The sequence below is a fragment of the Oncorhynchus mykiss genome, chromosome 9 (assembly GCF_057628025.1).
Source record: "Oncorhynchus mykiss isolate SJ-2025 chromosome 9, ASM5762802v1, whole genome shotgun sequence".
Classification (NCBI taxonomy): Eukaryota; Metazoa; Chordata; class Actinopteri; order Salmoniformes; family Salmonidae; genus Oncorhynchus; species Oncorhynchus mykiss.
Window position 1 is genome coordinate 53,897,633 of NC_143030.1, and position 14,495 is coordinate 53,912,127.

The following is a 14,495-nucleotide window of genomic DNA, read 5'->3' on the forward strand; positions in this document are numbered from 1 at the left end:
ATCTGCAATTCGAGGTCATTCATCTTATTATCAAGTGACTGATTGGCCAATAGAATGGAGGGAAGAGGTGGCTAGTTTTCCCACCAGGACTCCCCTTCTGCCTCTGTAATGCCGGTGTTTCCTCTTGGGTAGACAGAAAATTGAGTTGGAATTACACAAGGCAGTCTAATTGAGGTTAGTATCTGCCGAATTGATGTTCAAAAGTTATTGTTTGATCATAAGAAATTAATAGCAGATACAGTTTGTGCAAAAAAAGTTAAGATAAACAGCAAAATAATCACAAAATTAGAAAAGTTGGGTCAGAGCTCGCAAGCCACACAGTACTGTTCCATCTCACACACATTCTTCTTCTTCTGTGGGTTTACGACGGACTACAACCCAAAAAGGTGGAAACCAAAACAAGGTAAAAAGAAAATCCATACGTGATAGTGAAAATAACTTAATCCACCCAAATAAAAATAGTACATTGACAAATACAAAACTCCCACTTCTTCCTCCTTTTAAATCTCCTTGTCTCCCTTCTCAGGCATTAGGGCCTGGCTTGTGCCCCAGGAATCGCTCCGCCGCTTCCACAATGATTTCTATCTTCCTGGACCTTCTTTCTACCTTGGCAGTGCCATTCATCACTATAGCTGTAAAGGCCACGAAGTCCACTTTCTTAACCTTTAAAATGTCAGGATCCTGCTGGTGAAAGGCAAACCCTGCAGCCTATCCACCACCTGGACTCTTCAAGTGCAACATTCACGTCTTCAACCCTTTTAACAGCTGCTGCATATGCTTTGGAAAGCCCTGACTTTGGACACGTCATTCTCTTTCACCATTGGGGGGGGGGGGGGGGGACGGACGTTAGACATGGCTTCATGGTTCCCACCACAACAGGTCACATTTTCATCTCTTTTATAACACATGATCAACTTGCACAATCTCGGCTTCTCCCTTCTGCAAACACTTGAAACATGACCAAAAGCTTTACAATGATCCCACTGCATTGGTCTTGGGATAAATGCTCTGACTCTGTAGTTAATATATCCTAACTGCACTTGAGTAGGGAGAGACTCCATATCAAAAAATTAAAGAACAGATTGACTTTTTCTTCATGCACCACACGATTCATCCGATGTGCATGAAACACACCAGGAATAGTTTTCATCTCTTCAACATCTACTTCCCATGAGACTCCAGATATAACCCCCTTGAGGGGTGCCCTGTTCCTAAGAGACACACACAACACTTCAAATTGATCAAATCGGGTGAGATGCAACACACATTTCTTCTGATCCTCAGAAGCACAAAACATCTAAACAAGCCCGCCTCTCTTGATCCTCACAGCCTTCACTTGACTCAGCATTTTCTCCACCAGTTTAGAAATCTCTCATGGATTCCTCAAGATTGTTAATTCGATCAGCTGCTCCTCATCTACAGACTGTACACTCCAAGTGACATTCTCATCCCTGTACTCTACTTTGCTCTGTTTTCCTTTCTTTTGGACATTATTCCAATTCTCCTTGATTACACCGCCATTAGATTGAGTCCACTTCATCAACCGCTTCCGCCATCTTTCCGACACACACGGGTTGATCTGAAACATTATAAAGCCTACCCCGGTCTCCACCTCATGGTTTTAACTTCCTCAAGAGGGCAGTGGAGATTATGGATATTTTGCTATATATCTTTTCATCAATCTCATGTGAATGTATACTTTGTAAATGAGATGTGCAAAACGGATTTCAAACTAGTAAAATGTATGATTGAAGTAGAAGTTATTGAGCATCAGAGAATCACCACAGGGAATACATTTGTTGTAGCTTATTATTATTCTAAGAATGGAAATTGCTCACTGTTGCTCTCCAAGGTTGTGTAGACATTCCAAAATGCACCCCCAGGCTAAAGGAAATGACAATATGGATTGTGTTTGTGCATGTTCATGGCGACTCAATAACCTACAATGTTAGCTGACCCACGCTATAGCTCAGGTTATGTACTCACAGATTCAATCATTGATTGAAAGAACAATGCACGATGGTCTTTGTTATTGATTGGCTATTTCAAATAAATTATAAGGTAACACCAATCACTATGAGGAAACCACGAACTTTTGCGCATTGATGTGGAATTCCCAACCAAAGAATACGTTTAGGTGAGAGTAGCCTATAAATTGCACCTGAAGTATCAGACTGATCAAATCCAATTTTATTTGTCACGTGCTTCGTAAACAACAGGTGTAGTGAGTGAAATGTTTACTTAGGGGCTCTTCCCGACAATGCAGAGAGAACAATAATATAAAGAAAGTAAATAATGAGTAAATGTTGAAGAGGGCCAACAAATGTGTTTTATATTAATTAACTCGAGAGCGCCTTTCAGATACTGTTGCGCACGAAGTTGGGAGGAGGGCAGAGCGAGCGATAGTGAGCCAATGGAAAGGCGCCCAAGACTTGCTCACTGTCGGCTTTGCTGAAGACTAAAACGGGAACAATATTTCTGTCAGGCGCATACTGTCTTCTTCGAGTGTGGAGTCCAGAGGACTCACCATCTCAGTGACTGGGTTTATATCCTTGCAGTCGAACACGGTATTGTGCGTTTTAACTTTTGTATTTTTGTTTCCTGTCTACTTTTCTTATAGTTCGTGTTTTATTAGGTTACTTTAGTAATGGAAAATAGGTTTCAGGTGACACTCAGCTGCTATAGCCCACAGTGTAATTGCATGTTTTAAATGGCTAATATATCTCTGCATTGTATGTGTGCCGCAAATAGGCTATGCTTGACTTCTGATGCGAGGGTAGGCTATAACTGCAACGTGAATGCATTATACATTTGGTGATGAGCATTGTCCACATTTCACGCGCAGACGCATTCGATGTGTGCGTTTTTTGGCAACCGCGCCACTCTTAGGGCACTTTGACAATACAAAACTTGGGCGTGTGTTTTTCATCCCTTGTGAAAAATGATCGTGGTGTGAAATACACACATCGTTGTCTGCTTTAGAGAGATTTGATGGATCGTGGCCCACTGGGCACACCACGCCATTTCAACTCTGATAATTGGGTAATATTTGGTTGAGACGTTGATCAATGAGACATCTATTCACCCACTCAAAAAGACAGACAAAAGTTAGTTGAATTTACAACGTGTTATCGCTGTCTTTTCAACCACCATCTAAATGCCCATCCACATTACAATGGAAAAACAGTGTTGTATTTTTGGTTAAATTGTCAAATGTCTATCAATGCGTTTTAAACCATTTAAAAGCAGAGCAAAGTTCAAATAGGAATACAATGTCAGATATTTGGTATATTTATACAAAACATTAATGTATTATCACTTCTTGATCTAATAGCAGAACCAAATGACCTGGTTTGCAGTTGAGGTTACATTAAATGTACATGGTGAAAGGGATCAATGCTGTTTGAGATTCTGCACTGATTAGGGACAGATCGAAATTTACTGGGGGGGCGGGGGGGGGGCTGGTACAACTCAAGGTGTCATAATAAAATGCACCCCCCTCCCCAACATTACAAATATTTTCACATGACCCTCCCCATGTACTTCAAAATCAATTGCACACCCTCCCCCTCATAGAACAATAACTCTAGTAACTCTGTGTTTATAAATGTGGATATCGACATTGCCACTTCAGTATGCTTTTGTGGCACAGTCGATGCCACGCAGGGCTACAGGCCAGAAGGTTGAGGGTTCGCCGACCAGCACAGACAAGCTCATTCTCCCTGCCTGTTTCATTACACTACGATCAGCGCCGGCTGCACACAATGATCAGCTAGAAGGAGGTCAGCTGTTCTACATGTTGATGCCATATTTAGAATTGTATAAAATATATGCAACAAGTTTTCCACCAACAGGTTTCTGTGCCAATGCACCACACAACCAATAAACAAAGCATACTGACCAAGGGCAGTATATCATGGTTTGCGTTTTCAACACCACAATAAATAGACTATGACAATCTCTACAAACAGAACATACATCCCTCCCTACCTTGTAGGTTTACCCAGTATCGACGGCTTGGCTTGACAATCTCAGAATGTCATTCAACTTTTGGGTGTTTTGTAACATTTGTCTCTTTCCATTCCAGTAGCTGTGAGTCGGTAAAATCAATGGGGAAGCCAAGCAGAATATAGATTTTTTTTTACAGCCTATGTTGTGATATTGCGTTGTTTGCTCTCTAACCCGTTAGAAATGCATGTATTGGGCACTGTGATGGCCAATACAAGGCTGATAAGCCACAGTCTACCTCGTTTAAAAACATTTCCAAAAGACAACCGTCACACCGTGGAGGAATAAATCAACCTCGTACCTTTGTGTTTCATCACAGTTAAAACCGGAGAGTAACATATGTCTTATTTAAGTCCACAAAGGTAATATTGTATGTAACAAACAGTTACATGACCTACACAGCACAGTCAAATGCAAGTTAGTTATTTGGGAAAGTTCATTTCCCCACCTGTTTGCTCAAGTTGTAATAATGTCATTACTAAAATGTTTCTGAAGCAGCAAGATTAAAATAGCCTATGGGAAATGTAACCGCAATGCCCTTCTACTTTGAGATGTTGTAAGCTAACTATAGAGAAGCCACCAGAATACTCATGTTAACCTGTGGTATCCCCAAGATGTGCATAAAAACAGTGCACTCTAAATATATATTCAGAACCATGGAGAGTTACTGGAGAGCGTGGCCTACCGCTATCAGCACCAACAGTTGGACAGCACTTCTCTGGCAGAGGCAGCATCTCAACGAGCACATTCACACTGACTCATACAAATAATATGTGCAATTTAGAAGAAATGTGGGGAATATATGCCAACAGTTCAGGCTAGATAAATAGTTAAATATGACCATCTTGCGGCGAAGATGGAAGCAAACATGAAACAAACCGAGCTAAAACAATGAATATCATCGTACGCAGACAGAAATGGATCATCTTACAGCGAAGATGACAACACAAACATTAACTACATGCCCAGCCTAATACAATAGAAATGTTAAAACACCAAAAACAATTAAGTTCAATCAATCAGTGTGTGTGTGCGTGCAAAGAGAAAAACATGTTGACTCACCCTACTTGGAGAGGAATGCCACCATCCTCTCTTTCATGCTGACAAATTGGTAAATGACTCTGTCATACAGTAGTCTACTCCACTGGACTTAAGTCTATGCAGCACACACGTGTCCATTTATAGTTTTGAGTCTCTCTCGTCTACGAATATTGCAAAGGTAGGTTTTTACAGGAAAATGACCTTTCAGCTGATGTACTTGTAACATGAAATCCTTAATTTTCTGTTTCAGAGCAGGGCTGTGGGTGATTTAATCTTTATCCCAGCCAGGCTCAGTAATGATCTGATCAAAAACAATGTCCAATGATCTCTGACCTTCATGCACAGCCTGCACTGCTCTACTTTTGAAGTTCCTATGAGTGGCACAACCCAAAGTGGGCTTGTGTTTTCTCATTGAAAAGTGTTTCTTAGCCTTCGTCAGAGATTTTAAACTAAATACTAAACCATCTTTTGATTTGTGAATGTGTCGGGTCTGGGGACTCTGGCTGTGTTACTGATGTCATGTTAATCAGGCGTTTTGATTTGAATACATGGATTGTTTTAGTTTAGTAGGCTACGCTACCTATTTAACCATCTAAATTATGGATCAAGCCTTAGCAGTGATTATGATCTCGTTCCCAATGATGAGTGCTTTAGTTTATTATGAACCCAAAAACTTTTTAAGTGAGAATAGGTATTGGTCTGAAGCTGGGGAAAAAAAAGGAAATTCACATGAGCACAAAAATGCCTATTTCTGCATGTCTACCAAGGTTTTCCAGCACACAGCTTTGACCTACAGTCACTATGTTGGTATTTACTTCAGATTCAAATCTTCTCAAACAGCCAGTCCAGCAGTTCTGAATTTGCGATGCACCGAACTGTCCACTTTTTTCTGTGCAGTAGCCTTTTGATTTGAACATTTGAAAAGTTTTGGTGTGTGTACTAGGCTATTTGATTGCATTTATATATGTTACAGCACTTTGGTTTCACTAATAATTGTGTTGAAATGGAACCAAATGATCGGTTTCTATCTTCAGCCCTTTTTAAATATAATAGATGGGCCCTATGGGCTAAGGTTTAGGTCCAATGTGATAGTCTGCCTATAACCAGCCTGAGTAGGCCTATAACTCCATTCCTATTCTATTCAGAGTAAAAAATAATAATCAAATTGAAAATGAGCCATTATCAGGCTGGTTAATGTGACGCATGTCTGTTGAATTTGATCAAATCCACCCGCACTCAGCCCCGCCCCACCTACTCGGCCAGTCAGGAGTCACTACTGCATTGCGGCTGTAGCATACTGCATACGTTTTACTAAACGGTTCGTGCTAAATAGCATGCAATGATGAGTACATAGCATGCAGTTTAAGTATGTAGTACGCTAGTATGGGTATTCGGACGCGGCCATTGTTTTCTATTGACAATGTTCCTACTACATTATGTAAGCACAATCAATGCCACTCGCTGCTATTTTTACTCAGTCAATTGCAATATTTGTCAACAACAGTTACAGATTGCACCTTTTACTGTAACAGTGTCAGCGCATTGTGATAATTGCCATATGTTCTGTTCTGTAATGATAACCTGCTCAGACTGTCCTTATTTGCATAATTATTTCTACAGTTTGACACGCAGCTTTCCTGCCCGTCTTACATAGTAGGAGAGAAGCATTGTTGTGTCTGAGTCCCCATTGTGCTGTTAAATACCACCCTCAATCAGTCTAGAACTGGATGGCACAATGCCTGAGTGTGCCACAGAATAGGACCTGTTCCTGCTGTTCTGTCCCAAACTGCTTCTGTGGTAGAAAAGGAGAATCATTGTTGTGTACTTATAATCAGTGCAATCATGACGCTTTCTAAAAAAAAGTTCATAGTTCCTACACTATATACATGTTATTCAGTGAATGCAAATGGTGAAATTGTCCAAATCAAGGAACCTTTTGCTGTATAATTTGTATTTGGAAAGCCTGTATATACAGTACCAGTCACAAGTTTGGACACTCCTACTCATTCAAGGGGTTTTCTTTATTTGTTCTATTTTCTACATTGTAGAATAATAGTGAAGACATCAACACTATGAAATAACACACATGGAATCATGTTTTTTTTCACCAAAAAAGTGCAAATCTAAATTTTACATTTTATATTTTATCGTCTTCCAAGTAGTCACCCTTTTCCTTGATGACAGCTTTGCACACTTTTGGCATTCTCTCAACCATCTTCTCCTGGAATGATTTTCCAACAGTCTTGAAGGAGTTCCCACATATGCTGAGCACTTGTTGGCGGTGGTTACGATACATGCAGAGAGGATCCTTTCACATACTCTGCGTCTCACAAAGACAGGGCGGTTGGAAACAAAAATCTCAAATTTGGACTCATCAGACCAAAGGTCAGATTTCCACCTGTCTAATGTCCATTGCTCATGTTTCTTAGCCCAAGCAAGTCTCTTCTTCTTATTGGTGTCCTTTAGTAGTGGTTCCTTTGCAACAATTTGACCATGAAGGCCTGATTCATGCAGTCTCTTCTGAATAGTCGCTGTTGAGATGTGTCCGTTACTTGAACTCTGAAGCATTTATTTGGGCTGCAATCGGAGATGCAGTTAACTCCAATGAACCTATCCTCAGCAGCAAAGGTAACTCTGGGTCTTCCTTTCCTGTGGCGGTCCTCATGAGAGCCAGTTTCATCATAGCGCTTGATGGTTTTTGCGACTGCACTTGAAGAAACTTCAAAGTTCTTGAAATGCTCCATATTGGCTGGCCTTAATATCTTAAAGTAATACTGGATTGTAATTTCTCTTTGCTTATTTCTTTATTTTATTTCACCTTTATTTAACCAGGTAGGCTAGTTGAGAACAAGTTATCATTTGCAACTGTGACCTGGCCAAGATAAAGCAAAGCAGTTTGACACATACAACAACACAGAGTTACACACGGAATAAACAAACATACAGTCAATAATACAGTAGAAAAAGTCTATATACAGCATGTGTAAATGAGGTAAGATAAGGGAGGTAAGGCAATAAATAGGCCATGGTGGCAAAGTAATTACAATATAGCAATTAAACACTGGAATGGTAGAAGTGTGTGCAGAAGATTAATGTGCAACTAGAGATACTGGGGTGCAAAGGAGCAAGATAAATACAGTATGGGGATGAGGTATTTGGATGTGCTATTTACAGATGGGCTATGTACAGGTGCAGTGATCTGTGAGCTGCTCTGACAGCTGGTGCTTAAAGCTAGTGAGGGAGATAAGTCTCCATCTCAGGGATTTTTGCAGTTAGTTTCAGTCATTGGCAGCAGAGAACTGGAAGGAATGGCGGCTAAAGGAAGAATTGGCTTTGGGGGTGACCAGTGGGATATTCCTGCTGAAGTGCATGCTATGGGTGGGTGACAAAACGGATGGCACTGTGATAGACTGCATCCAATTTGTTGAGTAGAGTGTTGGAGGCTATATTGTAAATTACATCGCCAAAGTCGAGGATCGGTAGGATGGTCAGTTTTACGAGGGTATGTTTGGCAGCATGAGTGAAGGATGCTTTGTTGCGAAATAGGAAGCCGATTCTAGATTTACTTTTGGATTGGAGATGCTTAATGTGAGTCTGGAAGGAGAGTTTATAGTCTAACCAGACACCTAGGTATTTGTAGTTGTCCACATATTCTAAGTCGGAACCGTCCAGAGTAGGGATGCTGGATGGGCAGGCAAGTGTGGGCAGCAATCGGTTGAAGAGCATGCATTTAGTTTTACTTGCATTTAAGAGCAGTTGGAGGCCATGGAAGGAGAGTTGTATGGCATTGAAGCTCGCCTGGAGGGTTGTTAACACAGTGTCCAAATAAGGGCCAGAAGTATACAGAATGGTGTCATCTGCGTAGAGGTGGATCAGAGAATCACCAGCAGCAAGAGCGATATCATTGATGTATACAGAGAAGAGAGTCGGCCCGAGAATTGAACCCTGTGGCACCCCCATAGAGACTGCCAGAGGTCTGGACAACAGGTCCTCTGATTTGACACACTGAACTCTATCAGAGAAGTAGTTGGTCAATCAGGCAAGGCAATCATTTGAGAAACCAAGGCTGTTGAGTCTGTCGATAAGAATGTGGTGATTGACAGAGTCAACAGCCTTGGCCAGGTCGATGAATACGGCTGCACAGTAATGTCTCTTATTGATGGAGGTTATGATATTGTTTAGGACCTTGAGCGTGGCTGAGGTGCACCCATGACCAGCTCTTGGGAGAAGGTACGGTGGGATTCGAAATGGTTGGTAATCTGTTTGTTAACTTGGCTTTTTGAAGACTTTAGAAAGGCAGGGTAGGATAGATATAGGTCTGTAGCAGTTTGGGTCTAGAGTGTCTCCCCTTTGAAGAAGGGGATGACTACGGCAGCTTTCCAATCTATGGGAATCTCAGACAATACGAAAAAGAGGTTGCAACAATTTCGGCAGATAATTTCAGAAAGATAAGATCCAGATTGTCTAGCCCGGCTGATTTGTAGGGGTCCAGATTTTGCAGCTCTTTCAGAACATCCGCAATCTGGATTTGGGTGAAGGGGAAATGGGGAGGCTTGGGCGAGTTGCTGTGGGGGGTGGAGGGCTGTTGATCGGTGTAGGGGTAGCCAGGTGGAAAGCATGGCCAGCCATAGAAAAACTGACATTCTCAATTATAGTGGATTAATTGGTGGTGACAGTGTTTCCTAGCCTCAGTGCAGTGGGCAGCTGGGAGGAGGTGCTCTTATTCTCCATGAACCTTACAGTGTCCCAGAACTTTTTTGAGTTTGTGCTACAGAATGCAAATTTCTGATTTAAAAAGCTAGCCTTAGCTTTCCTAACTGCCTGTGTATATTTGTTCTTAACTTCCCTGAAAAGTTGCGTATCACGGAGGCTATTCGATGCGAATGCAGAACGCCACAGGACGTTTTTTAGGGAGCGTTTGACAGTGATGAGGGGTGGTCATTTGACCGCAGACCCACGATGGATGCTGGCAATGAGGCAGTGATCGCTGAGATTTTGGTTGAAAACAACAGTGGTGTATTTGGAGTGGAAGTTGGTTAGGATGTTATCTATGAGGGTGCCCATGTTTACGGATTTGGGGTTGTACCTGGTGGGTTCATTGATAATTTGTGTGAGATTGAGGGCATCAAGCTTAGATTGCAGGATGGCTAGGGTGTTAACCATGTCCCAGTTTAGGTCACCTAGCAGCTCTGAAGATAGATGGGGGGCAATCAATTCACATATGGTGTCCGGGGCACAGCTGGGGTCAGAGGATGGTCTATAGCAAGCGGCAACGTTGAGAGACTTGTTTCTGGAAAGGTGGATTTTTAAAAGTAGAAGCTTGAATTGTTTGTGTACAGACCTGGATACCAAGACACAACTCTGCAGGCTATCTCTGCAGTAGATTGCAACACCGCCCCCGTTGGCAGTTCTATCTTGCCTATAAATGTTATAGTTAGGGATGGAAATTTCAGGGTTTTTGGTGGTCTTCCTAAGCCAGGATTCAGACACTGCTAGGATATCCGGGTTGGCAGAGTGTGCTAAAGCAGTGAAATAAACAAACTTAGGAAGTAGGCTTCTAATGTTAACATGCATGAAACCAATGTTTTTACGGTTACAGAAGTCAACAAATGAGAGCACCTGGGAAGTAGGAGTGGAGCTAGGCACTGCAGGGCCTGGATTAACCTCTACATCACCAGAGGAACAGAGGAGGAGTAGGATAAGGGTACGGCTAAAGTCTATCGGAGCTAGTCGCCTAGTGCGTTCGGAACAGAGAGTAAAAGGAGCAGGTTTCTGGGCGCGATAGAATAGATTCAAGGCATAATGTACAGACAAAGGTAAGGTAGGATGTGAGTACATTGGAGGTAAACCTAGGCATTGAGTAATGATGAGAGAGATATTGTCTCTAGAGACGTTTAAACCAGGCATTGTCACCGCATGTGTGGGAGGTGGGACGTCGCGATGTAGGGGCCAGTTGAGTACCCCCTCGAGCAGATTACGTCGTAGTCCAGTCGTGACGGATCGGCGGGGTCCCATGCCCTGTACCGGCAGTAGAAGGGGTCCGGGTATTGTAGTCCAGGAGTGGCTGATGGGCCTCTTTAGCTAGCCGGGAGAGAGGTCCTAGCATGGGCTTGCTCCAGGCTAATTGGTGCTTGCTTCGGGACCGACGTCAGCCAGGAGTAGGCACTCGGATAGCAGCTAGCTAGCTACGGTGATCCAGAGAAGGTCCAGAGTATGTGGTAGGAATCCGGGGATATGTTGAGAAAATAGGTCCGGGAATGCTCTGGTTTGAGTCGCGTTGTACAAACTGCCGAGAGCTTTACGAGCTAAAGGTTAGCTGATGTCCGCTAGCAGTGGTTAGTTGACTACTAGCTAGTAGCTAGTGAGCTGGCTAGCTTCTGTTGGGGGATTCCGGTTCCAAGGTAAATAAAAATACTTTAGGAAAAACAGGTCCACACCACATTGGGTGAGGCGGGTTGCAGGAGAGTTTTTTTGAAGTTGAGGTTTAGAAAAAATATAAAAAGATATGCGAAGAAAAATATATTAAAAGATATATACATGGGACACGACAAGACGACAAGACGAAGGACAAATACGTCTGACTGCTACGCCATCTTGGTTTAGTGGTTCTTGCCATAATATGGACTTTGTCTTTTACCAAATAGGGCTATGTTCTGTATACCTCCCCTACCTTATCACAACACAACTGATTGGCATTAGGAAGGAAAGAAATTCCACAAATTAACTTTTAACAAGACACACCTGTTAATTGAAATGCATTCCAGGTGACTGCCTCATGAAGCTGGTTGAGAGAATGCCAAAAGTGTGCAAAGGGTGGCTACTTTTAAGAATCTCAAATATTAAATATATGTTGATTTGTTGAACATTATTTTGGTTACTACATGATTCCATATGTGTTATTTCATAGTTTTGATGTCCTCTATTATATTCTACAATGTAGAAATAGTAATTTAAAAAAAACTTAAGTGAGTATGTATGTCCGAACTTTTCACTGGTACTGTATATGTATGTGTATATATGTGTGTGTGAAATGTTGACGATAAACTTTATAATTAGGTTATGTTGATTATTTAAATGCTACAGCTGCCTTAATGTCTAGACTTTAGTCTTGTTTTTATAAATACCCTTGTCAGATAAACGACAGAAACCGATGTGTCCTCAAAGATGACATTTTAGTCTTATTCCACTGGTGTAGAAAGATTCAGCCCCTCTGGTGTTTTAGATGTTCTAAATGTTGTCTTCAGACTGTTCAAACCTATTTCATATGGACATTAGATGTAAGACTCCAGTGGAAGTCTCCATGCATGGAAGATTGCCAGTAGTAAATGTTGTTTTTATCAAGAGTGACGGTATTCCCTTGTATGGAGCTGGGCCTATATATCCATCATTGGATTCACTAGGATGGAGTCTGGGACACTCAAAATCTTCTGTCACACATGTCCATGGAATGGTCTAATGCTGAGAGAGAGATACTTTTTGTCTTTATTTAATGATACTTCCACACATTACAATAACCAACACCACCACACATTACAATAACCAAAACCTCACCACTTCTACAACCGTATATCCAACCATCTTCCCCAGCTATACAGACCCCCCCCCCCCCCCCGACACACCATATCTCCTGCAACATCTCCACACGTTTTATCATTTTGTCGAACACCATCTATAGCATGACTAGACCCAGACTCAGCTACACCACCATTTGTCCGTGAGTTTACCATGTCCCATGATGCCTTGCGTGAATTATGGGTGTTATTTCTGGAAGTAAACGGTTTCTTCATTCGTTCATGAAGAGCTTGCCAAACTAATAATGATGTGGGAACACAACCTGACAGAGATCAAGAAGGGTAATATTAGCCAACCTTTACCCTCCATAAGTGATGGTTGGGAAGATGACGTGAAGAAGTGTCCTCGTGTCACGTACGGTAGCATATTTACTTACTTTGTTGAATCTGTAGTTGGTGAACCAGGCGAGGCAATCATTTGAGAAACCATGGCTGTTGAATCTGCCGATAAGAATGTGGTGATTCACAGAGTCGACAGCCTTGGCCAGGTCGATGAATACGGCTGCACAGGAATGTCTCTTATCAATGGCGGTTATGATATCTTTTAGGACCTTGACCGTAGTCACATTCTAGTAACAAAAACTGAAGACAAACACGATCAAAACTAGGTGACCTACCTATTCTTGTGACATGTTTGTCAGCTCTCCTGCTAAGGGGGCGTCTCTTCTCTGGTGGCCTCTCATAACCCAGAAAGAGCATTGGGTATGTGTTATCCTGTGTTGGCGTCTTATCAACAAAGTGAAACGAGCAAACATACACATTTTTCGGGGGCTTTTTTAAGTTTACATTTTTGAGCCAATTTCTTTTCGCTTCATCGTCTTTTGGGAGGTGATGGAAACTGTACCATCTGACAGAAACATTGTGATTTAGTTTTAAGTTTATGGTCGACACACTCCAATTTAAGCCAATCATGAAGTTTTGTCTGTTTGTATGTACAACCACGTTGTCCCCGAGCTCTGTAACATTTCATCATCCAGCGAGTGAATATCTTATTATTGCTTATCCCAGTTAGCTAGCTTCTAAAACCAAAAATACCACAGCTACTTCTGCCGGAAGTGCCACCCATAATCGTTTCCCCAGTAACCTCCCCAGGAAACTTGTGGATAGCATGACCTGACCCAGCCTCATCTACACCAACATCTATAGCATGACTAGGCCCAACCTCTGCTGCCTGCGTCTCATGGCCCCCTGCATGTTGACCTCGATATTGCCCACTGGCGCTTGTACCCTCACCTTGTCTACGGCCTTTATGTGGGCACACAAACCTCTTATGCTCCAAATCCCCACACTCAATCCACTGCAGACTATCTGTGCTAGCAAACCTCGCGTAGAGCCCCTCCCCATGTCTCACTTTAAAATGCACGTTTAACTGTTGCTCAATGTTATTCAGAAACATGAATATTTGCCTCTGGAACTAAACAACATGCTTAACGGCATCTGCTCCTGAAAACCTGCCGACAGCAACTCTTTCCGGATTTGAACATCTGTAATAAATGGAGGCAGATTGGCAACTACCGCTCTTGTCGAAGGAGTTGAAAGAGGAGAAATTGGCACCAACACGTCCCTTACAAATATTCCACTAGTAATTAGCCTAACCACTAAATGTACTCTTTTCTTGAACACAACCACAGTTTTGTTCGTTCTAGATGCATAATGTATAAATTCAGCTCCTACCTGTTCGCCAACCACAAGCAGAACCTCCTCCACCTTAACTCCATTCTCAGGAACACACCTGAATCCATGCTGTAATGACAGCGTTGTCTCCGCGCTAGGCTGCAAAGCCATCGCACACACCACACCATTCGGTCCCAGCATCAAAGCTGGGACCGAGAGACTGCAAAAAAGCTTCTACCTCAAAGCCATCAGACTGTTAAA